The sequence below is a fragment of the Carlito syrichta genome, unplaced genomic scaffold (genome assembly GCF_000164805.1).
Source record: "Carlito syrichta isolate Samal-C Ts95f unplaced genomic scaffold, Tarsius_syrichta-2.0.1 Scaffold305719, whole genome shotgun sequence".
Taxonomy (NCBI): domain Eukaryota; kingdom Metazoa; phylum Chordata; class Mammalia; order Primates; family Tarsiidae; genus Carlito; species Carlito syrichta.
In genome coordinates, this window is record NW_007249815.1 from 469,941 (window position 1) to 494,472 (window position 24,532).

Here is a 24,532-nt window from a genome sequence, read left to right on the forward strand (position 1 = left end):
TTTAAATAGAATTATGACAGAGTTCATTTGTATGATAAAACATTTGAAAGCATAAGAGTTTGGTATATCATTTAAATATAACTTATATTTATATTTCAGTGAAATATTTAGCTTTTTAAAATCTTATTAAAAGCAAACACTTAAAAACTAAATGCTTTGGGAGTAGAAGTTAAAAATAAGTCGGTAGAAAAATAAAGAATTTTTTTTGTAGATTTAAATAATAATGATAGTTATCTTAGTTTGGACTGCTATTACAAAGTACCATATATGGGAGGCTTATAAACAATAGGAATTTACTTCTCACAGTTCTGAGGCTGTAAGTTTCAGGGCAGTGTGAAAGCATGGTGCTGTTCTGATGGGAGGCTTCTTCTGGGTTGTAGATTGCTGACTTCTTTATCCTCATGTGGCAGAAACAGGGTGCTCTGCAATCTCTTTCATAAAGGCTTTAATATCACTTATGAGGGTTCTACCCTCATAGCATAATTAGCTCTCAAAGACTACCTCCTAATATTATCATATTGAGAGTTAAGATTAACACAAAAATTTTGGAAGGAACTAAGCATTCAATCCACGGAAATGGAATGAGACTAAACCGTAGTAAATTGGTACCTTAGTTATTAAATGGAAAATTGTGAAGTAGATTGATACAGTAAGAAAAAATAATTATAAACATTTCCAAAGATTTTGCTGTGAGAGTTTTCATTGCTACATTATTTTTTAAGGTTAAAGAAAAAAACCAAAGAAACCCTAAATTCATCTAAAATATCAACAGTAAGGGACTGGCTTAAATTAAGACACAAATAGCAACTGAGAATGATAGCACAGATCAATGTTTAATAATGTGTTAAAATATATTTTTAAAGATAAGAGTATATTGCATATGTAGATGTATAATGCTATTGTGTTAAGTTTTTTAAAATAACATAATGCATTTGTTTTTAGGAAAAAAAAGACTGAAAGGGCAAACAGGAGAATATTAACATTTGCCTCAGGGTTTAGTTGTTATAGGAACTAATCTTTCTGTTAATTCATATATTTCAAATTTAATAATTATTAACTTTTGTAATTACTTTAGAAATAAGTAAATGTATGATTACATTCATAAATATGTAAAATTCTGTTTCAAATAAAATAAAATATTTCCAATATATAGATATGCTATTGAATAATATGGAGAAATAATCGATGATAAAATTAAAATATACCTTCCAGAAGAAAATTATACTTGCCAAAGGAAAACAAAAACCTACTATTTTAAGATATAAATTTTGATACTTAATCTTACATAAGTCTATTTCATTTTTTAAAAATATTTCCTTTAAAAATTTTTTTTGTATTGACATAAGTCTATTTCCAAACAGATTTTTAGTAGACCTAATTTGGCCAGTAACCACTTCTAGGTCTGGGCAAGTTAAGGTCACTGGTTTGGGTTTTAGTTTTTATACTAATAGGATCAAGAGTTCTAAAGTCCTTTTTTGCTCTGCTGGTACAAGATTCTTTTCATTAACGATTATATTAACATTGAAATGTGAATTTGATTATTTTCAAAGACAATGAAAAACTTTTCTCAAACCATAAACCTCTTTAAGAACACCTTTTCCCTTCAATGGCACTATATGCCACTGATATAAAGTGGGGTCTAATAGTTCATTCTAATTTATTTACAATTAATTCATTCATTTGAAGGTCAACTACCTACTTCTTTGCCAGCGTTTCAAATCTTGTTCTGTCTTACAAGTGCTTGTACTCTTACCTCTTTCAAGACAATTCATGACTTTAAAATAGCAAACTGAAAAATAAGTCGCATTTACAAACATTGACTCTGTTTACAGTGTTCCCTACTCCCATCTCTTTCTATTATCATTCTTTAACCCCTTGTCTGCTATTAAGAAAGCCATCTTGAATAAAAGTTAAAGCTGTTTATAAGGAATGAGTGACTTTTGGGATCTAAGTGTCAGTTTCCACATTTGGAAGATGGGAATAATTATACCTCATAGGGCTGCTACAGTGATTAAATGAGGTAATGTTTGTCTTGTGCTTAGCACAGTGCCTGGTGCATATCTAGGGTTCAGCAGGGACTTTAAGTACACGATGTGCACAGCCCAGTGCTGAGAAAATAGTGAACTATCTCAAAGTGTGGTAATGACTATTCCTTCTCATTGTTTTTATTATTGTTTTTTAAATGAAGTAAAAAATCAATCTTTCCCAAATGAGTAATGGAATTTTAAAACCTAGCAGTAAAATTTTTTTTAAAAATTACTGAAAGTGAATGAGTAATTTATTTAAAAAGATGACTGATTATACATCTCAAGTTTTCTCAAATTTAAGACGTTACAATAAAATACACTTTTATAATTCCACCTAACTGTACTGGTTAACCAAATATGATGCCACTGAAACCATTTGAAAATCTTGACAACAAATAGGAATATTGTCTCTAGATATCTCTACAGTGCCCCAAACAGAGAGAGCAGAATGCCATATGAATGTGTAGCCAGTGACCGGTGGAAAGGTCACTAGGCCCCGGTGTTGCTTGTTCTCTAGACACCTTTCATACCACAGTTAGAGTGGCTGTTTCTAGGGTGTTCTCTCCCTTGTGCCCAGACAACATTTTTTCATTCCCATTGAACTTTCACTATAACAAAAGGGCATACTAAACCCTCAAAACAAAGAAAAAGTTCAAAAACAAGCTGTACAGCCTTTTGGACCTCAAAAGAAAAGCATCAGAGAAACCTGGTGGAGAACAGAACAATTATATTTAAAATGATTTGAATGTGTTACAAAATTATGTTCAATACTTCTTAATTTTTTAATTTTGCATGTTTGCAAAGGATTTCTGGCAGGGGATAAGAGATAATTTTAACTATTAACATTCTGAATATTTCAAAAGATTATGTTTTAAGATAGCCACACTCCTTTCAAGTAGTTTTTAAAATTAAAGTGAATGTACTTTTAAAGGTAGTCACTTCATGTAAGTTTAATATATATATATATGAAATTACTTTTTAAATGTTTAAGTTCCTTATCTAAAGTGGACATTATTTCTAGTAGCCTACAACTCTGTAGTCAGGAAGAAAGATGATGAAGGTTAAGTATTTGGGCCATGAGACAACTTTATAAAATATAATTGCTAAAGTACAAAAACCTAAAAAACTGAGTGGCCCAGATAACATTAAAAAAGAAGAGGTCAAAAAGGAGACATCAAAGGAAAGGCAAAAAGACAGAAAAAACACAAGTGAGAAACATAAGAAAGACCAAAAAAATGACAAAGACAAGAATAACTAAGACCTACAAAGAGACTAAGAGTAAAAAGTAAATAATTAGAGAACTTATGATTTGTCTAAGTTTATTCTTTGGCCTGAATTTTCAACACATCCTACTGAAAAGCCTAAGCGTTGATATTTAACATTACACAACTTGGAACCCTTATGACTTTCTTGCAATATATCCAAATAAATTATACCCATAAGAGCTAAAAGAAAATGCTTTATAACAAAACGAAAAAGAATTAAGATATCCGTAATGACTCACTCTAAAACAGTGAGCAGCAGGCTTCTAATATAAATAGCTCCAAGAGCATAACATAATTTAAAACTTAAGAGGTATATAGTTGTGGTAGAAATTGCAAAATTACTGATAAATTACCCTAGTTATCGATGCCTGTGTTAAAGATAAGATAAATTGTTTCCTCATAATCACCTGCCTATTATCCATGGCTTTTCAACTCATTGGCACTATCCTATGAATGTTTAAGCCACTTCTTCACTCAGCTCTGATCAGGGCATTGTAAACCTGAGTACCCTGCTATAATACAAAGTCTAAATATATAAACAAAAATTAATGGTGTTTTCTGAGTCCCAATAATTAAGAATTAATACTTCAGCTTAACTGTTAAGATGCAAGATAAGGTTGGACTTGGTGGCTCAGACTGTAATCCCAGCACTTTGGGAGACCAAGACGAGTGGATTGCTTGAGCCCGCGGGTTGGAGACCAGCCAAGGCAACTTGGCGAGACCTAGCCTCTACAATAAATAAAAAATTAGCCAGGCATGGTAGCACGCGCCTGTAGTTCTGGCTGCTTGGAAGACTGAGGTGGAAGGATCGCCGGAGCCCAGTAGGTCGATGCTGGGGTGGCTGGGAGCAAGCCACTGAACTCCAGCCTGGGCAACGGATTGAGACTGCAACTCAAAAAAAAAAAAAAAAAAAAACAAGATAAATGATGGGAATGACACATGAGTTAGAATAGCAAATACATAAACACTCTCTCATGCAAGTCATGACCCAGGTCTGAGTGGCTCCACCTTGTCAAATAACATTTGTTGCTCAGGAATAATTTGTGGCAAAGTTACGATCTTTTGTATTTTTCATACACAGGTTGAAAATTGCACAAACTTATTGTTATCCATCAAAATACTACTTCCATAAATGTGAGGAATTAATGCAAATATGGTTTCTTTCATCTCTAATGCACTGCCAAGGTCATTGAAGTTAACCAGGTTGATTCTCCATATTCAGAATTGATTTTCACAATGTAGTTAATTTTGGGTCATAACCATGGAGCTATCTTGAGTAAAGATGAAAACTATATTTTTCTTACCTCAAAGGTCTCCTACCAAAAATATATTTTATTTTGGCCAAAGTAAATTTTGCTATGTATGTGTATATTGCCCAAAATACAATCATTCAGGCTTTTAATTGATAGATTCATTATATTAAAAAATGCTGTACTTTTTAAAAATAGAGAACTATTGTTATTCACATCAAATCTGAGATGTTCCATGGCTTCGCTGTGTTTTTTTTAATGTGAAATGCATGATGAATCTCATATATGTGTGCATTTTAAGGAATAAAGATGGATATAATTAAATTTGACAAAATATACACTTAATTATGTAGAATCATACCTATTATATGAAGTAATAGAAAATTATTGAAAACAAAACAAAATGACCTTGGTTCTGGAAAAACAGAGAACAGCCTAAGTGGGTGAAAAAGTTTCAAATAAGGCAAAAGACACATTTTGCATTGAGACAATATAATTGAGAACAACATATTTTAAAAGAATGGACAGTTTTTATTATTTTGTGAAATAATTCCAATATTTGAAAAGTACATATGCATATATAAATATAAATGGCAGGTACTAGTTATAGTGTTACATATGTCTGAAGAAATGAGAAAACTGTGTATAATGAATACCAGCCATGCATATTTTAGGATAAAATAGGCAAGGTTAATTTATATAAGAAAATTAAATAGATGTCACTTTAATTTTTCTATTTGATCTTATAAATAGAATTTCAACTTATTAGAAAGAAAAAAACTTTAAATACTTGGAACAGAAGGGATCATAAAAATGCTTTGTTTTTGTTGTTATGAATTTTAGAGAAATCTCTATATATTATTCAATTTTATGCCATGGATCACACCCATGATTTTTATTCCTACAAAATTTAAAAATTAATATTACATTGGTGTATGGTTATAATTTTATAGAAATTTTGTCAGCAATGCAAAGAAACTGCCTCATCAGTAATTTTTATTTCTCCTTTTCTTGATAAAAGTCTTGAGAGTTGAAGTTAGAGTGAAAACTTTAATTTACATTATATCCTTGATATTCCATCAAACAAAGAAAAACAATCCAAAATACTGATTATAAACCAAGGTTTGAATATAAGGCAGAGACTGAGGGTGTGTGTATGAGTTTCCTAGAACTGCTATAACAAATTACCAAAAACTTGACTGCTTAAAATAAAAAAAATTTATTCTCCCACAGGTCTGATGGCAGAAGTCCAAAGACAAGGTGTTGGTACAGTTGGTTTCTTCTGGAGCCTCTAAGGGAAAATATGTTCCATGCCTCTCTCCTAGCTTCTGGTGGCTCCAGCAATCCTTAGTGCTTCTTGGTTTGTAGATGTATCACTCCAATCTCTACCTCTGTCTTTATATTCCTTACCCACATATCTCTCAGTCTTATTTTCTGTGTTTTGCAACAACACTCAACATTGAATATGGGCACTCCCTAAATCCAGGATAATCTCATATTAAGAATTTTTACATCTGCAAAGACCCAATTTCTAAAAAGATCACATTTACAGGTAGGAATTTTAGAGGCCACTCTTCAACCCATTGCGGTATGTGTATGTGCTTTAATTTTGTTTTTATTGCTAAGAATTTACAACCCATAAAAGTTCTAATTTTCTTATTTTTCAAATATTTAAAAATCTACAGATCATAAAAGAATATGTGATGCGTATAGAACATTTTATCATCATTATCATGATGTTTAATCAATGTTTTCACACTATCATTAAAAAGAAGACTAACAAGAACTATTTTCATTTTATCTTGAGATAGAATGAATTATATGCATGGAATCAGCCCTAATCCTTAAGTACAAGAGGAAAAATTAAGCAAAAAGGAAATGTTAGTGTTGTTGAAGTACTCTCCTCAATAATAAAAGTGATGCTTTATTATCTTGGAAAAATATAAAGAAATCTCTTTTTTTACAGTGGTTGACAGTCATTGGCTTAAATCTCATGTTCACTGTATCTGAATCTATAAGTATAATCTACTCAATGTTAGTAAGTACAAATGTTTTAGATGCTGCAAGTATTTTTGTTGGCTATTCAGCTCAGGCTGAATGATTACTATTGTAAGTTTAATCAGCATTGTTCTCTGAGTGGCCTATGCAAATCTATATTCACCTAGCACTTGTACTGTGATAAACAATCAGACTGTAAAAATAGAGCTTTTCTGTGACTAATCAATAGGTATATCTGTTGATAGATGACACAAAAGTTCAATAGCATTATGCCTAAAATCGGTACAATATTAGGCACACATTACCAGCAAAATAAGAAAATTACTATTGGCAGAAAAGGGGGGAACAATTATACTGCAAAGAAAAAAATTAAATCAAGTAACCTTCAAAAAAGCATACTTGTGTAAAAATTAACATACCTTGATAAAAATACTATTGACTATGTGCCTCTATGCATGGATAGTAATATAATTTTTTTTAAAATAAAATGTCAGCGAAAACATCAAAGTGTTGGGAAAGGAAAACAAGTGTAGGATTATTTTTGCATTTTAAATTAGAATACAATCGTTAAAGCATTTAGATTAGAAACTAAATGTGACTATAAGAAAATGAATAGAAATATGCACTTACTGGATTTATATTAACTCTAGAGGCAATTCAAGTTCTTGCTATATAAAAAGTAAATTAAAAATACAACCAGATTAGTTAGTTCCTCAAGTAGGTAATTCAGTCAAAACATTTATACCATGAAGGACTAAACTGAGTTAGCATATATTGAATTTTCCAATTGGCAAGAAATAGTGGTATTTTCAGTGTGACTCCAGAGAAGTTAAGGGAAAAGGGGATAAAATGTCCTTTTCTATATTTGAGTAAAGACACTATTTAAGTAATTGTAATATAAAGATCTATATTTATTCAGATAAGTCAAGTAGTGACTATTGGTCAGTTTGACAAAAGAATTCACATTAGAATTAATTCAGATAGCAAGCACACTTAGTACATTTCATAAATTATTTTTCTTCTCAGTTTTTTCAAAACACTTGTTTGATAATGAATTCTAATCTCAGACTAGAAATCCTCTAAAGCTTTGATAAAGGATCATAATCAATTAACAGGGATTTTTGCTTCTCTCAGTAAATGAATTAAAAACAAACTGTTTCAATTTTTAAAAAAACTTATAAAACTTTAAGAGGTTGTTCTTATGTCAGTACAGATTCTGTCCAATCAGCTAAACATCTTGAAAGCACCAAGAATCTAATCTTGAGAAAGGATGTTATAAGAGAAGACCATTTTGATACACTGTTACTTCTACTTAACAATTCCTTTTCTTCTTAGTCTAAGGTATATACTTGCAGACCTCAGTTCAGTTGCTATTGTGCAGGAAAGTCAACCTCACTGACAGGTCAAATTGTCCTTTTCTTGTAAATCTTCCATATGGGTTCTCATTACACTTGAAACATTATATTATTTGTATGACATCTGAGTAGTGTTGGTCTACACCGTTAGACTGTAAGGCAGGAACCGTGTTCTTTTGTTCACCACTGGATCCATAGTGCCTTTTAGCATGATGTTTGGGACATGGTAGAAACTCAGGGTATATTTGATTTCTGAATCAAGTACTGTCAGAGGCTCAATTAATACTGATTAAAATAGACACATAACTATGAAAGAAATATACAGCAGTATTTTATTTTAGAAGTTAGAGCTGAAAGTTAAAAATCAAGTGGATCTTAATGCTTTGGGAGGCCGAGGCAGGAGAATCACTTGAAGTCAGGAGTTTGGCTAGCCTGGGCAATACAGCAAGACCCCATCTCTATAATTGTTTTTTAATTAGCTAGGCATGGTCGTGCGTGCCTGGAGTCCTAGCTACACAGAAGCTGAGGCCAGAAGAATTTGAAGGAGTTTGAAGCTGCAGTAAGCTATAATTTTGTCACTGTACTCCAGCTTGGGTGACAGAGACCTCATCTCTTAAAAAAAAAGACAAGAAAGAAAAAAGAAAAAAAGGAGTAAACCTGGCCCTACAACACTGTAACCATCCACGGTGAGGGATATAGCATGTTATAAATTTTATTTTTTAGCCTTAAAGAACTATGGATAAATGAATAAGATGATAATTGTGAATGCCAGAAGTTCTCATACCTACTATCTGCTTTAAAGATGCACATGACCAAGCTGTAAGTCTCTATGCCAGGGATTATGTAAGCAACAACTCACAATAAAATGAACAATCATAACTATTGAAATAGAAAATGCTTGGGACAGAAAGGTGAGAGAAAGAAGGAGATTATCCCTTAAGGTTTTTTCCAACCATATGATCTAACGTTTTAAAACAAACAAAAAATGTGACCTAAAACTTTGTATTCGGTGAAACTAGCTAAAAATGCCTTTTAAATATGCATTATAAATATTCAAGTAGTTTTTTTTAAAGTTATTTTCCCCCCTCACCTCAATGTACTTGTATAAAGAATGCTTAGGGTAGAATTTGCACATAAGGTAAAATATTGAGAGGGTGTATGAAGCCTCTATCAACAGTATCTTGTGCTTTGCAAAGTGCAGAACTGGGATCTAGCCAAAATAAATTTCACTGTGGATGCTGTATTACTTCACATGCAAGAAAAATATGAATGACTAAAAATACAGCTCAGTTTTAAGCTACTTAACATAATCCACTGAGAATATCACTACTTTTTACAGCATCCTGTCTAAAGTCTTACAAATTAAAAATTAAATTTTTTTATATCCTAACAAAAATTTTCTATGCCAGCTCTCAGTAGGACATAAATAGATACATACATAACATGACTTGGAAAATCACCATTAGTTACAGCTAATTTTTACTTAAGGTCCTATCTTACAGCTATCTAGTAAAATAGGACCTTAAGTAAAAATATTTAAACATAAGTAAGAAAACCATAAAAATTACTTTGAAACTACGATATAAACTGCCTACTTTGTAATACAAAGGAGTGCAAGTAGTTACATATTTTAAAGGAAATGAGTAAAAGTAAAATTAGTAATTACATATGGTTCTGGGGGGCATATATAAGAAAAAAATTCCAGGATAAATTATTAGAAAATATATTCTATATTTATAGTATTTATATCATTAAACGGAAAGGTAGAAGTCTATGGATTTTTTTTATTATAAAGATGTGGGGTACAATTCAGGGTTAGGTATACTAACGTTGATTATGTAGGTACCTTTGTTGATAAGGTATGCCCCTCCCTCCCCTAGCAGTTTCCCTCAACTGCCAATCCCACCCACTCCCCTGACAGTTTCCCACTACTGCCAATCCTTTCTTATAGTATTATAATTGTAATTGAAAGAATTAATAATAAATTTTAAAAGACTGAAAACTCGCAGAAGAAAAAACATTTGAATACCATTTAAACGTTAAAGTTTAAGGACCACAGCTCATGTCTGAATTATACGTTAGTATTTAGCAATGAGCTTTTTCAATTCCTGGTCTCAAACACTCTCCTTATGTACATTTTCTTCCTGACCAATCTTATCTATTTATCAGTCTTTCCATTACTACTCACATACTAGTGTAGCGGTTTTCAAAATGAGGTGTCCATATCTCTGGGATTAAGGGAAGATTTTCCAAGGAGTACCCCAAAATGTATGTGGTGTCACAGGAAACAAATTCCAAGTGCTAAACTTTCATATCAACACTCCTTTTCATAAAACCCTTTTTTCTTTTTCCCACTTTCCAGAAGAAAAGCATGTTTCTCATTCATCCTGAAGCTTCTGAGGGTACCCTATACAGCAGTAGCAAAGAATAAATTCCAAATACTGGTGTTGATGTTTAGAAAATGAGTTTTTGAATTTTTAAATTCTTTACATCTATAAAATTTGAAGAAAAGCTTAATCAAGTTTTCTGGTAATAGATAAATATTCAATATCTGGCACAAAACTTGGAAAGAGTGTGAAAAATTGTGTCACATTGTCATATCAAAACATTTCTATGTAAAACATCTCTCAGTACTTTAACATAAAAATAGGAATAGAATTGATAGTGAAACTTCTCTCATTCTAGCAATAAGTAATCTATCTATGAAGATATAAACTAACTGAAAAGAGGGCCTATTTTATTTTTTACTTTTATATTTAACTATTTTTATTTCTATGTTTAGAAATGATTTACCAAATTAACTACTCTAATAACTCAGTTTAGATAAAAATTAACACAAGGTTTTCTGGTGACATAAAAATGATTTTCTTATCTATATGTGTAGTTTTTTTTTGTTTTTTTGTTTGTTTGTTTTTGCAGAGTGTAATAGAGTGATTCATAAAAGATTTTCAGGTAGTAATATATTAGAATACAAGTTTGAGGAAGAGAGAAGAATGATATAAAGCCCATGACTATTAAATAAAAACTTCATCATATTTTTTAAAAGTTAATGGTTAAAAAAAATAGCTATGGTTTTAGAGTTCATTGAATAACATTCAGAGGGGTTGAAAAGATTTTATTTAAAAATGTCTATTAACAATATGCTGGAAGTTAAATTCTTGCAGTTATTTAAATGTATGGTGGAGGATTTGAGACAAAGATGTAAACATATTTTAGGAGATATGCATAAAATTTGAGCTCTATTGGAATTATTCTAATAAATTGTTCTTAATGCTTTTTTCCCCTCTTACTCAACAATGCAGTTATTAACTCCTGTCCTTCTTTCTTCCTCAATCATGCTCAACTATCTCCACTTCTTTTCATTTCCACTACCAGCTCTCAAGGGCTGGACATTTTTCCTGATTTCCTTGCACTGATCCAATTCTTATATGAGAGTCTCTGAGAACACCACAGAGCTCCCCTTTGTTGCATTTATCTGAGTTTCATTTTTAGTTTTGTGTGATTATTTTAAACTACTTTTATCTTCTTCTTACCTCCCCACAATCACCTCAGACTTTAGAGTATGTAAGATCAAGAACTATGTATTTTTAAAACCTGGCAAGTAACAGAGGCTAGCATTAGTTGAGAGAATAACTCCCACCTTATAAGTGTCTAATGTAGTGCCCAACACATAAGAGTTGCTCAATGTAAATTTATTTAATACATGAATGGATAACATATACCCTTTGGCTAATAATCTTAAGATAACTAAAATTAGTTCTATTGCAGGAAAACTTTATGATTTATGTTCAGACATAGTTATGTGAAATTTTGGACTATTAGAGCTTGTGTAAACAAACAGTGGAGATTGGGGGCAATCTTATCACTTAGATACTGAGAAGTTAACTGACTTCTTGAAAGCCACAAATGTTTAATGACAAAAGACAACCAAATTTGAGACTTCATGCTCACTGGAGGGCTAGATAGTTGTGTCCACTTCACTACTCCATACAAACTTCCTGCTGTGTCCACTGGTCTACAAATTGCCTGTGCTGGTAACAGCACTAGCATGACAAGTCTGGTTTTAGCCTATGAAAATTTAAAGTGGAAAATTTTACAGCAAGAAAAATAGAAAAGTAGTGTAAAGAATTGAGAAAAATACGACCCTGCAAACATAGAAACATAGACAAATAAGCCAGGACTTACATTTTGGGTGAAGAACGCATGAGGTTTCTAAACAGGATATAAGCAGACCACCGTGGAAAGAGTTCTTTGTACCTCCACTTTTATATTCCCACATAATAAAAGCAAACATCGATAGACAAGGATCAGACACAAAGGATACGGGCTTACTTGAAGATCTCTACACCATGAGATAAAGTGGGCTATGTCTAATGGAGAGACATGTGCCACAAATAGCAACTTATTAAAAGCAAGAAGGAAAAAGTAATATTTGCCTGATGCCAAGATAGGCAGTATTCTCCAAAGTAGAGAAAAATGGGTAAGTGTCTTTCTGCTTCTAACTTAGAATCTCTATAGTAGTATTTGGTTTTATATTTTGTTACAGATCACATCCTGTTACCCTCAAAATATACAGAGGGTAAGTATAACATTGAAGACATTCTATAGATGTTACTATTCCTTCCATCCTCACTTAAAATTCACACCACTCAGTACAGGAATAGTCAGAACAATTAGAGGGCAACTCGTAAGAAGACAAATGTTTTATTATTTCCTAGTAGGGTTAATTATTATATAGACATTCTTTTTTCACACTACTCTTCTGACCTCTATGGTTAGTAATATGACTGTTATTTTGCAGATGAAGAAACCAAAAGTCTTTCCCAAGATTATTTAGGGAAGCAGTTTCAATTTGATCATAAGTGTCTCTGACTCTGATAGTAAACTTTCCCTATACTAGCGTTTCCCAAAATGTGGTTCCTGGACCAACCACTTCAGTATTAACTGGAAACTTGTTAAGAAAACAACTTCTTGGGCCTCACTCTACCTAGGAAATCAGAAACTCTGGAGGTGGAGGCCAACAAACACTTTAAAGTCCACCTGTTGATTTTGATGCATGTATAGGTTCAAGAACCACTGGCTTATGCCATGTAGCCCCATATGGCCCTGTGTGCATAAAACTGTTGCTTATATTCACTGAAGAGAGTACTTGAAGGCAGTTGCATGTTTTTTATTTATTTTGCTTTTTTTTTTTTTTTTACCACTTTCAAACACGTGTATTACTGATAGATGGCAATTTGATATACTACAAAATCACATGTAAGGCTAGGGGGCAGGTAAGTTGAGAGTAGCAGCCCAGTTCTGCCACCTATTGTTATATAATCTTGGCAAGTTGTATAACCTTTATAAATTTGGAACAGATCTTGGTAAAAATAAAAATAAATATGATGAGATTCTATACAAAGGACTTAGCCAGTGTACACATGTAATAAACACTCAATAAAGGAAATAAAGTAAAATAGCTTTGTCAACATTAAAGACAATAATATTAATAACATTATAATTAATTGCATGAGTAGTGAAGCTTACATATTATATATGTTGTAAAGTAGATTTGCTCCACTACTTAACATTTTTTCAGTTTCAAAACAAATTCCCAATTTATTTCAATTCAATCAACATTTACTATGTACAAGGTGCTGTGTTGTTTCAGGGTATTTTTTTACAGTGAAAATACCAGGGGAAAGGAGGGGGAGGAGCTTAAGATGATGGCAACAGGTCATGCTGTAAGAATCTCCATGGAGGCAAATGTCAATAAAGACACCCTGCATGAGTAGGCAGGTGCTGGTGGGAGTGTGAAAGTCTGTTTGAGGGGACATGAGTGCATATACCCAGGTCCCCCATCTGAGGGCAACTGCAAGCCCCCACTGCCCTGAAATTAGAACGCAGCTTGCAAGATCACACGCAGAAATGCCTGCTGCCTGCAGGAATGTGTCTGAGAAAAGCCTGCTGAATCCAGTTGATTCCCAGCACCTGGCACCAGGCACACCATCACCTGTCATACTGTATCCACTGGAGCGCAGGATTGGATTATTGGAGAGAAAGCATTGGGGAATCCTGAGAGAAGTCCATGCCTGGTGAGGTACCATCCACTAAAGCCATTTTCCAGGCAGAGATTTGCATTCCGCGCCCCCCTACACACCCAACTTCACTCCCTGCACCCTCCCCCAGCCTCCAACTTGTTGCCTAAGCAGCCCAGACAAACTATTTCCCCAGGTGCTCCCTCACCGTTGCAGTAGGAGAGAGACCACTCTGGGTTTTGCCTCACTACTTCAACACCTAACAAGGGGGCTGGAAGGGGCTGCAGAGAGTCCAGAGATCTGATCTCTGTGAATGGCAGATCAACTACTCAGGACTTGATTATGGTCCAGAAGAAATATTCTGAGAGCACAAACTTCAGAGGGACCTGACCTGATGAGTGTTGAGTTTCAGGTGCCCCCCCCCCACCCTGATCTAGTCATGGGACAAAGGGTGTGGCCAGAAAAGGACAAGGAAGAACTCCAAAGAGATCAGTGGTGAGTCTGGGACTGAACCAAACCCCCTCCTCCCCAGCAATCCTCTGAACATCAGACCCACACAGCTGGGCCACGACTGAGAGGGACAAACCCAGACAGAGACTGGACATCAGTCACAATAGGAGAACCCCATTCCAGGATAGGCCTGGCAGAGGCAACACATGAGAGTACATAACTGGGGCAGGGGCTATCCTGTGCATCCCCACCAGAGATCTCCCTGACCATACAAGAGTGGGAGGGGAGGGCTGCAGCCCCACCCACCTCCACTGCCCCTCCTCCTTCCCTGCTTCCTTCCCTGAGGAGAGAGTGAAAGAGGTGACTCTGCAGGTACGATCTGATTAGAGAAATAATTATAGAGTCTGCCACAAGAGGACGGGTTTTTGTTTGTTTGTTTTATGTTTTGTTCTGTTTTTTAAATTTTCAATTATTTTTTAGTTTTGAAAATTTTCTGATTGTTAGTTCATCTATTTTAAAAATATTTTGACTTTGTGCATGAATGTATATGTGAGGCTTTGATCTGCATCCTCCTCAATTTTTTTTTCTTTTCTTTTTCTGTTTCTTTCTTTTTTATTTGTCATTCTCTATGTGTGTATGTGAATGATTGTGTGTTCATCTTTTGATTTTGTTGTTGATTTTGCTCTTTTGTTCTTCTGAGGTTTTTTACATTCATTTTTTATAGTTTAAGGGTGTGTCAATATATGTGTGAGGGATCCACCTGAATCCCCTTTTTTTTAAATTAAAATTAAAATTTTTTATTTTTTTATTTTTTCTTATTCTCTCCCATTTGTTCTTTTTGTCTTTCTTCTCTATTCACTGTGTACTAGTCATATGTGTGTGTGTTTAGTTTTCTTGGGGTTTTCTTTTTTGATGAAGTTTGTTTTGTTTCACTTTGTTGTTATTCCAGATTGTTTTATAGTATGTGTTGGTTTGTGCTTTACACTGTCATATACAGTGGTGGTGGGGAGAAGATCTCAGGGAACACATACCATAATAAGTGAATATTTTAATTTTCAAGTAGCATCTGATTCCTAGCACCCCATCCCCCACTTTACTCAGATTTCAAAAACTACAAGAGACAGCAATGCTTCCCATCCACTATCCTAATTCAAAATAGAACAAATCCAGAGCCTGGATCAGGGAAGAATAGAAGACTGAGCAAACATGAGAGGGGGAAGTCACTGACACTGAATAACAGAACTAAAGAAAAAAACAAGAGATCTGCCACAAATGAGGAAAAGCCAGAGGAAGACCTCAGGTAATTCCAAGTCTACCAAAGACAAAACAACTGAGAAATCAGACCTTGGTGCCCAAACAATGGAAGTCACCAATGACTGGCCCCAGAATATGACAGGGATTAGGGAATGGTTGGAAAGAGTGAATAAGACTCAAGAAAGACAAGATTCAACACTGAAAGAACTTGTAACAGAGATTCTGGCAATAAAAAATTTCATCCAGGAAATAAATAACAAGTTGACAAGCATGGAAAACAGAATTAATCTAGCTGAAGAAAGAATCTCAGAACTTAAGGACCAGAACATGGAATTAACCCAATCTGTAAAAAACATAGAAAGAAGAATCAGAAAGAAAGAATAAAGCCTACATGAGGTGTGCAATTATATCAAGAGGCCAAACCTATGCCTGATTGGTATCCCAGAAGAAGAAAGAGAAAATGAGAACACCTTGGAACAAGTATTCCAGGAGGTAATCCAAGAAAACTTTCTGCATCTCACCAGAGATGTGACCAGCCAAGCACAAGAGATAGCGAGAACCCCCACAAAACATCAAATTAGAAGACCAACCCCTAGACAGATAGTAATTCACCTTCACAAAGAAAGCACAAAAGAAAAAATACTAAATGCAGCAAGACAGAAAGGTCAGACTACCTACCAGGGAAAACCAATCAAAATAGCAGCGGACGTGTCGGCTGAAACACTCCAAGCAAGAAGGAACTGGAGCCCTATATTCAAAGTCCTCAAAGAAAAGTTATTTAAACCAAGAATTTTCTACTCAGCCAAGCTCAGCTTCATCAGTGATGGAGAATTAAAATCCTTCCCAGACATCCAATCCCTAAGAGATTATGCAGCTTCCAGACCAGCTCTACAGGAGACACTTAAAAAGGTATTAAGCACAGAAGGAAGAAAAAAAAGAATGACCACACACTTCCCAAGAGAACAGCAGAGCCCAGAATCAACAGAAAATAGAGCACAACAAGAAACTTGAAAACACACACATACATTAACCCCAAAGCCAAAAGAAAACAAACACAGAAAAAACTTTATAAGAACCTCTTGACAGGGATAAGCAATCCATTTCAATAATCAACCTGAATGTGAATGGACTGAATGCACCACTGAAAAGACACAAAATGGTGGACTGGATAAGAAACTATAACCCCATTATTTGCTGCATCCAGGAGATTCATCTCACTACAAGTGATGCACACAGACTCAAAGATGAAGGATGGAAAACAAGTTTCCAGGCAATTGGATCACAAAAGAAGGCAGGAGTTGCAATCCTAGTATCAGACAAAACAACCTTTAAGCTATCAAAAATTTAAAAAGATGCAAAATGACACTACATAATGATAAAATGTTCAATCCATCAAGAAGAAATATCCATCCTAAACATATATGCACCCAACACAGGAGCACCAGCATTTATAAAGAAACTACTAAATAAACCAGAAAAAGATATTGACTCTAATACTATTATAGCAGGGGAATTGAATACCACACTGACAACCCTAGATAGATCATCAAGGCAAAACAATCAACAAGGAGATCCAGAACCTCAACTTGACACTTGACCAAATGGACTTAGTAGATGTCTACAGATTATTTCACCCAACAAACACAGAATATACATTCTACTCATTACCACATGGAACATACTCCAAGATCGATCACATCCTTGGCCATAAATCAAGCATAAACAAATTCCATAAGGTTGAAATCTTACCATGCACATTCTCAGACCACAGTGGAGTAAAAATAAATATCAAAACCAACAACATTTCCCCAAAGTCCACAAAGACATGGACACTAAACAGCATGATACTGAACAATGACTGGGTCAACACTGAAATCAAAGAAGAACTGGAAAGATTCCTGGAAACAAGTGAAAATGAAGAAACATCTTACCAAACCTCTGAGATGCCATGAAATCAGTTCTAAGAGGGGAATTTATATCTCTACAAGCACATATCAAGAAAATAGAAAGATCACAAGTGGAGATCCTAACAAATCACCTAAGGGATCTGGAAAGAGAAGACCACCAAAACCCCAACTTTACAGAAGAATTCAAATCATGAAAATAAGAGCCCAAATAAGGACATAGGAGACAAAAATATCATAGAAAGCATCAACAAAACAAAAAGCTGATTCTTTGAAAGAATTACCAAGATTGATGGGCCCCTAGTCAGAATGACCAAGAAAATGAGAGAAAAAGCCCAAATAAACACAATCAGAAATGTAAAAGATCAAATCACAACTGACCCCAAAGAAATACAAAAGATTATCAGAGATTACTATATACACCTATATGGAAACAAACTTGTAACCTAGATGAAATGGAGGACTCTCTGTCATCATACAACCTTCCCAGGTTAAAACAAGAAGATATTGAGACACTAAATAGACCAATAACAACCCAGGAAATTGACTCTGTCATACGAAAACTACCTACAAATATGACTTTCCAGCAAAATTCTACGCAATGTACAAGGAGGAGCTGATACCAATCCTATTGAAAGTATATCAGCCAATTGAGAAAGACAGAATCTCCCAAAATCATTTTACGAAGCTAACATTACACTGATACCCAAACCGGGTAAAGATCCAACAAAGAAAATGAACCACAGGCCAATATCCCTCATGAACATAGATGGAAAAATCCTCAACTAGATTCTAGCAAATCGAATCCAAAAACACATCTCAAAAATCATTCACCAAGACCAAATATGCTTCATCCCCAGGATGCAGGACTGGTTCGACATTCACAAGACCATAAATGTAATTAAATACATCAACCAATGTAAAAATAAGAATCACATGATTATCTCATTAGATGCAGAAAAAGCTTTTGGTAAAATCCAGTATCGCTTCTTGATAAACACCCTCAAACACCTAGGTATAGAAGGAATATACCTCAAAATAGTAAGTGCCAACTATGACAAACCCATAGCTAACATATTGCTAAATGGACAGAAACTAGAAACATTTCCCCTGAAAACTGGTACAAGACAAGACTGCCCACCCTCACCCCTGTTATTCAACATTGTGTTGGAAGTCCTAGTTCAAGCAATTAGACAAGAGAAGGAAATCAGGGGTATCCAAATAGGAAAAGAGGAAGTCAAGTTATCCCTCTTTGCTGGTGATATGATCCTATACTTTGAAAATCCAAGAGAATCTTTCAAAACCCTGCTTGCACTGATAAAGGACTTTGGAAAAGTCTCAGGGCACAAAATAAATGTGCAAAAGACAGTTGCATTCCTATACACCAACAACAAGCAGGTAGAGACCCAAATAAAAAGCACAATCCCATTCACAATAGCCACAAAAAATAAATACCTCAGCATCTTCCTAACCAGAGAAGTGAAAGAACTTTACAATGAGAGTTACAAAACACTGCTTAAAGAAATCCAAGAAGACACAAACAAATGGAAAAATATTCCATGCTCATGGATAGGAAGAATCAACATTGTTAAGATGTCCATCCTACCAAAGGCGATCTGCAGATTCAATGCAATATCCATTAAGTTACCAACATCATTCTTCTCAGACCTGGAAATCGAATCCAAAAACACATCTCAAAAATCATGACAATACAGAAATTCATATGGAAACATAAACGACCATGAATAGCCAAAACAATCCTTAACAAAAGAAATAAAGCAGGAGGTATCACACTTCCAGACTTCAAACTTTACTATAAGCTAACAGTAATCAAAATACCCTGGTATTGGTACAAGAATAGGCATATAGACCAAAGGAACAGGATAGAGATTCCAGAAGCAAAGCCTCAATTCCTCAGCCAACTCATCTTTGACAAAGCCTCCAACAACAACCACTGGGGAGGGGAGAACCTATTCAGTAAATGGTGCTGGGAAAACTGGCTGGCCACATGCAGAAGATTGAAACAGGATCCCTACCTATCACCAAACACAAAAATTAACTCTAAATGAATCAAAGACCTAAACATAAAACCTCAAACTATAAGAATCGTAGAAAACACAGGAGACACCCTTATGGTAATTGGAACTTGGAACCAATTCCTATTCAGAACCCTAAAGAACTTTAAGAACTTTAAGAAATAAGATAGACAAGTGGGAGCTCATCAAATTGATGAACTTCTGCAAAGCAAACGAAAGCATCAAGAGCACAGGGAGACAGCCCACAGAATGGGAAAAAATATTTGCCAACTGTGTATCTGACAAAGGCCTAACATCTAGGATCTACAAGGAACTCAAATGCACCGAAAGGAAAACAACAAACAGCCCCTTTAAAAAGTGGTCAAAAGACATGAATAGACACTTCTCAAACGAAGATATTTGGGCAGCCAACAGACACATGATAAAGTGCTCAGTCTCACTCATCATCAGAGAAATGAAAATCAAAACCACATTGAGATACCACTTAACACCTTAAAAATGGTTATCATTAATAAAACAAACAACAACAGCTGCTGGCGAGGATGTGGAGAAAAAGGAACGCTTCTACACTGCTGATGGGAATGCAGACTAACTAGTACAACCTCTCTGGAAGACAGTGTGGCGATTTCTGAAAGAACTAGAAATTGACCTTCCATATGACTCAGCAATTCCCCTATTGGGAATATACCTGGAGGAATTCAAATTATTCTACAAAAAAGATACCTGCACATGTATGTTTGTTGCAGCTCTATTCACAATAGCAAAAACATGGAATCAACCGTCTTGCCCATCAAAGCTGGAATGGATTTAAAAAATGTGGTACACATACAAAATGGAATATTATGCAGCAATAAGGAAGGACAAATACATAGACTTTGCAGCAACTTGAATGGATTTGGAGTCGATCACACTCAGTGACTTATCACTGAAACAAAGAACAGATTTCCATATGTTCTCACTCATAAGTGGACCTTAAACACTTATAATGCTGTAAGAAGGCGATATGGCAGTAGTGGGAAACTGTCAGAGGCAGGGAGGGGGGTGGTATTGGCAGTTGAGGGAAACTGCTAGGGGAAGGAGGGGCATACCTCATCAACAAGGATACCTGCATGATCAATGTTTATATACCTAGCCCTGAATTGTACCCCACATTTTTATAATAAAAATTAAATAAAAAAAGGAAAATACCAGTCTTTAATTTACATATAGGGAATGAACATTATTATCTGAGTAATTATTCAAATAAATGCTTTAAATATTTACTCTGTATTGGCTTAAAGCTTCAAATTGTGCCCCTTAACAACATTTAAAAAAATAATACATTATTGTGAAAAGTACAGTGAGACCTCCATCTCCACAAAAAAATAGGAAAAAAAAATAGTCAGGTGTGATGATTCACACTTATAATCTTGGGAGGATCACTAGAGCTCAGGAATTTTAAACTGCAGAGAGAGAAAACTCTTTAATGCCATATTGATCTCTGTATCATTAACTGTACAACTTCAGTAGTTCTTTAAGATTTTAAAATAATAATTTTTCTGCAGCAATATTTCTTGGATTTTACTCAGCAAAACTTAGGCGTATTTCTTGTTTATTTACACCAATTAGTGTGAGAAAACAATTTCTATTCCCTTTATAGTGCTTTTTACATAGACAAAAAGACTATCACCATTGCTGTGTTTTGTTTTTTAGAGTAAGATTTTCAGGTCTCATGAGCTTTTCTAGTAGCTCATGTTTTCAAGATCTTTTTACCATTTGTATTATTATTCTCCACCAAAAGCTTGGCCATTTGTCTTTTTTCTGAAATGTGGCATTCTGTTGAACTTAGTTCCCAAATTGCAGCCTAACAAGACCTGAATGTAGCTCAATCCATTTTTATGCACGACATCACCATTACAATTCAACACACTGTAGCATTTGAATATTTTAACAGGGATCAGAATGTTGACTCATTCAATTTATCATCCTCTGTATTTCTTGAATGTTTCTCTCAGCTGCTACTATCTCCAGTTATTCATTGCACTTTTTGATCCCATTATTCCTCCCTGCACCACCTTTCACATCCATTCCATTTTTCAGATTCTGATATCACTGATTTTACCCATCTCTCCAATATATCACAATTATGCTGTACAATAGTACAGCACCCCAGAGATATGCAATCCCTGCTACTTCCATGACTCATTCATTATTCTTTAGATTTATCAGAATAAATATACGTCTCCCCAAACAATTTATAAGTATAATTCTACATTGCCTCCAGTGTCCCTATTTTTAGATGATTTTTGCGATCATTCTAAGGTTCCAGTTAAGCATACAAACAAAAACAGCAAACAAACAATGATGACTGGTCTATTGTTACTGGCATATTTAAAGACAACTGTTATCCCTCCCTTTATAGACTCTGTTTAAGAAAGTTAAATTCAATACCAACTGTAGGATGGTATTATCATTTTATTATGAAGCTATCATCCAAAAAATACAGATGAAACCTCTGATCTTCACATATAGGTAGCCAAGTGGGTATTGTGTGCCCTCACTGCAGGAGGTAACTTATGTATGCTGGGGCATGTCACATGGTTGGTTAAGCAAATGTTAGTAAACACAGAGTTAGTTTCACTCAGCATATTTACTTGCCCAGTCACAAAAGAAAAAAGCAAAGCAGAGAATATAAAATTAATGAAGTAAATAACACAAGAATCTTAAAGTGTTTGACGCAAATTTATTTTACCACAAAACAAATGAGAGTTACCAAAGCCAAAATGAACTGACATCTTATATATAAACTTTCATTAATAAGAGAATTATGGAAATGATGAATTGTTCAATTACAAGTTAAAATTTACTACACCTATGAAATTAAACAGTGACACATATGCCTTTCTTCTGTCTGGAATCCCCATCCACCCCCTGACATATTCATTGACACCTACTGCTGCCTCCAATCCTGCCTTGTTCATCTAACAAAATCCTACTTTTCCTTTATGAGTCAGAATGAGATAGTGATACTTCCTTTTCTCATGTTCATACCCTAGCTTGTGCTTAGTTCACACTCTATCTTCTTGTTTCAAAATACAACTATTTATTTAAAGAGCTGTATATTCTATTAATTCTGAGATCTGCCTTAGTACCAGCTAGTACTGAGGATTGTTTAATAAAATATTGTTAAATAAACGAATCATTTTAACATTTTTTCCAACAGCTATATTTTATACAGTTAGGCAGTGATTTTAGGGTTGAATGCTCTCTAGAGAAATTATTGTGATGCATTGGTGTAAACTCAATTTTAATAAAACAATAAGAAAATATGTGTACATGGGTAAACTCATTAAAGTGTTTCAATCAATGCTCAATCTGAGGCAAGGCACACGTAACAAAATAAACAAAATGGAGGGAAGTAGAGACTACAATTGTTAAATAATACATTTCATCTTTTTTCTCATATGCATATATGATATGTATCTTAATAAAGTTTTGGATGGATATTTGTTTTCATGGTCTAATTAATGTAGTAGAATTGTAAGAGATAGTAAAAAGTAGAAAAAAAATTGTATAACATTTTCACATTTAATATAATATTTTTCAGAAGACAGTAAAAAAGACAATCTTTAGTGAGAGTTTAAAAAAATGAGGACAGATCAGTTGATAAAAGTGATAGATATTTTTCTTTTGAGCTTAGTGTAAGACCAGAAACAATTAGCTTAAAGGACAAGTAGAAAAATGCTACAGAAGGTGAGATATTGTGACCAAATTACTAAATAATACAGGGAAAGAATCTCCCAGAGCCATTTAGGACAGAATATGTACCTTTTGATCTACAGTCAGTTAGATATTAAATTTAAGCCTAATAACACTTGACAAATATCAATTAGTTCTATAAGTAGGTTATACTGACTGTGGTTTTCTATGCTTATCCAGAAAAAGTCTTTTTTGTCCATGGGGCCCTATGTGGCACATATAATAGTATCATCTCCACAAATCGTCCCCAAGCTCCTCTTCCTTCCTTATGTTACGGGGCCAGAAACTGAAGAGGAATGAGTATCAGTTGCCCAAAGTGTAGAAAGAAATGGAACATAAAAGTCTTTGAAAATATTGACTCCTTAAGAAGGTTTAACATACTGTGGTCAGAAGAACAATGATTTTTTTTTAAAGTATTTCTGTGTTTAGTATTCCTTTCAATACCAAGTGACATTTAGTACAATGTTTTTTTCTAAAAAGTTAATCAATTAAATAACTATAAGCTCGTATTATGTATTAAATAAAATTGCAAAATTTCAAGATAAGATACAAGTTTAAGGTTATTGTCAAGGGTCACTGAAAAAGTGCCCTTTTTATCTTTAGCTTTTAATATAAACATTTGTTATGCTACTGTGTTTATAATATATGCTGGTAATTGTTTTATGGAATTTTCCGCAACCTCTATCAAGAAATGTAGAGTTTTTTTGTTTTTGTTTTTGTTTTGAGTTGGAGACTCACTGTCGCCCAGACTGGAGTGCAGTGGCCACTCCCGGCCACCACAACCTCGACCTGCTGGGCTCTGGTGATCCTTCCGCCTAAGCCTTCCAAGTAGCTGGAACTACAGGTGCACGCTACCACACCCGGCTAATTTTTTTGATTTATTGTAGAGATGAGGTCTCGCCTGCCCAGGTGGGTCTCGAACCCGCGGGCTCAGGCAATCCACTCACCTCAGCCTCCCAAAGGCATGGGATTACAGGCTGAGTCACTGAGCCCGGCTAGAAATGTAGAGTTTAGATTAAATTTAATTATTTTGTTTTTATGACAGAGCTTTCAAAACTTGAAATAAAGTGACAATTTACATATATGAAAAATAAAGGCCTACATTAAGAAAGTTAGTCTCAATGAAACATTCCAGCGACCCATTATTGTGGACTTTTATGCTGTTGCCTTGGAAGCTTTGAACCTGAAACAAAGTTTTTGTTTGATTTTTCTATGCATTGTTTTTATCCAGTTAA

At 34.4% G+C, this 24,532-nt stretch overlaps 1 protein-coding gene across 1 annotated transcript in view; it reads right to left on the reverse strand.

Annotated features, from left to right (window-relative positions):
- TRHDE (thyrotropin releasing hormone degrading enzyme) overlaps nt 1–24,532 on the reverse strand; it is a 234,244-nt gene that overhangs the window by 23,546 nt on the left and 186,166 nt on the right. The gene's annotated exons all lie outside the window — the stretch shown is intronic.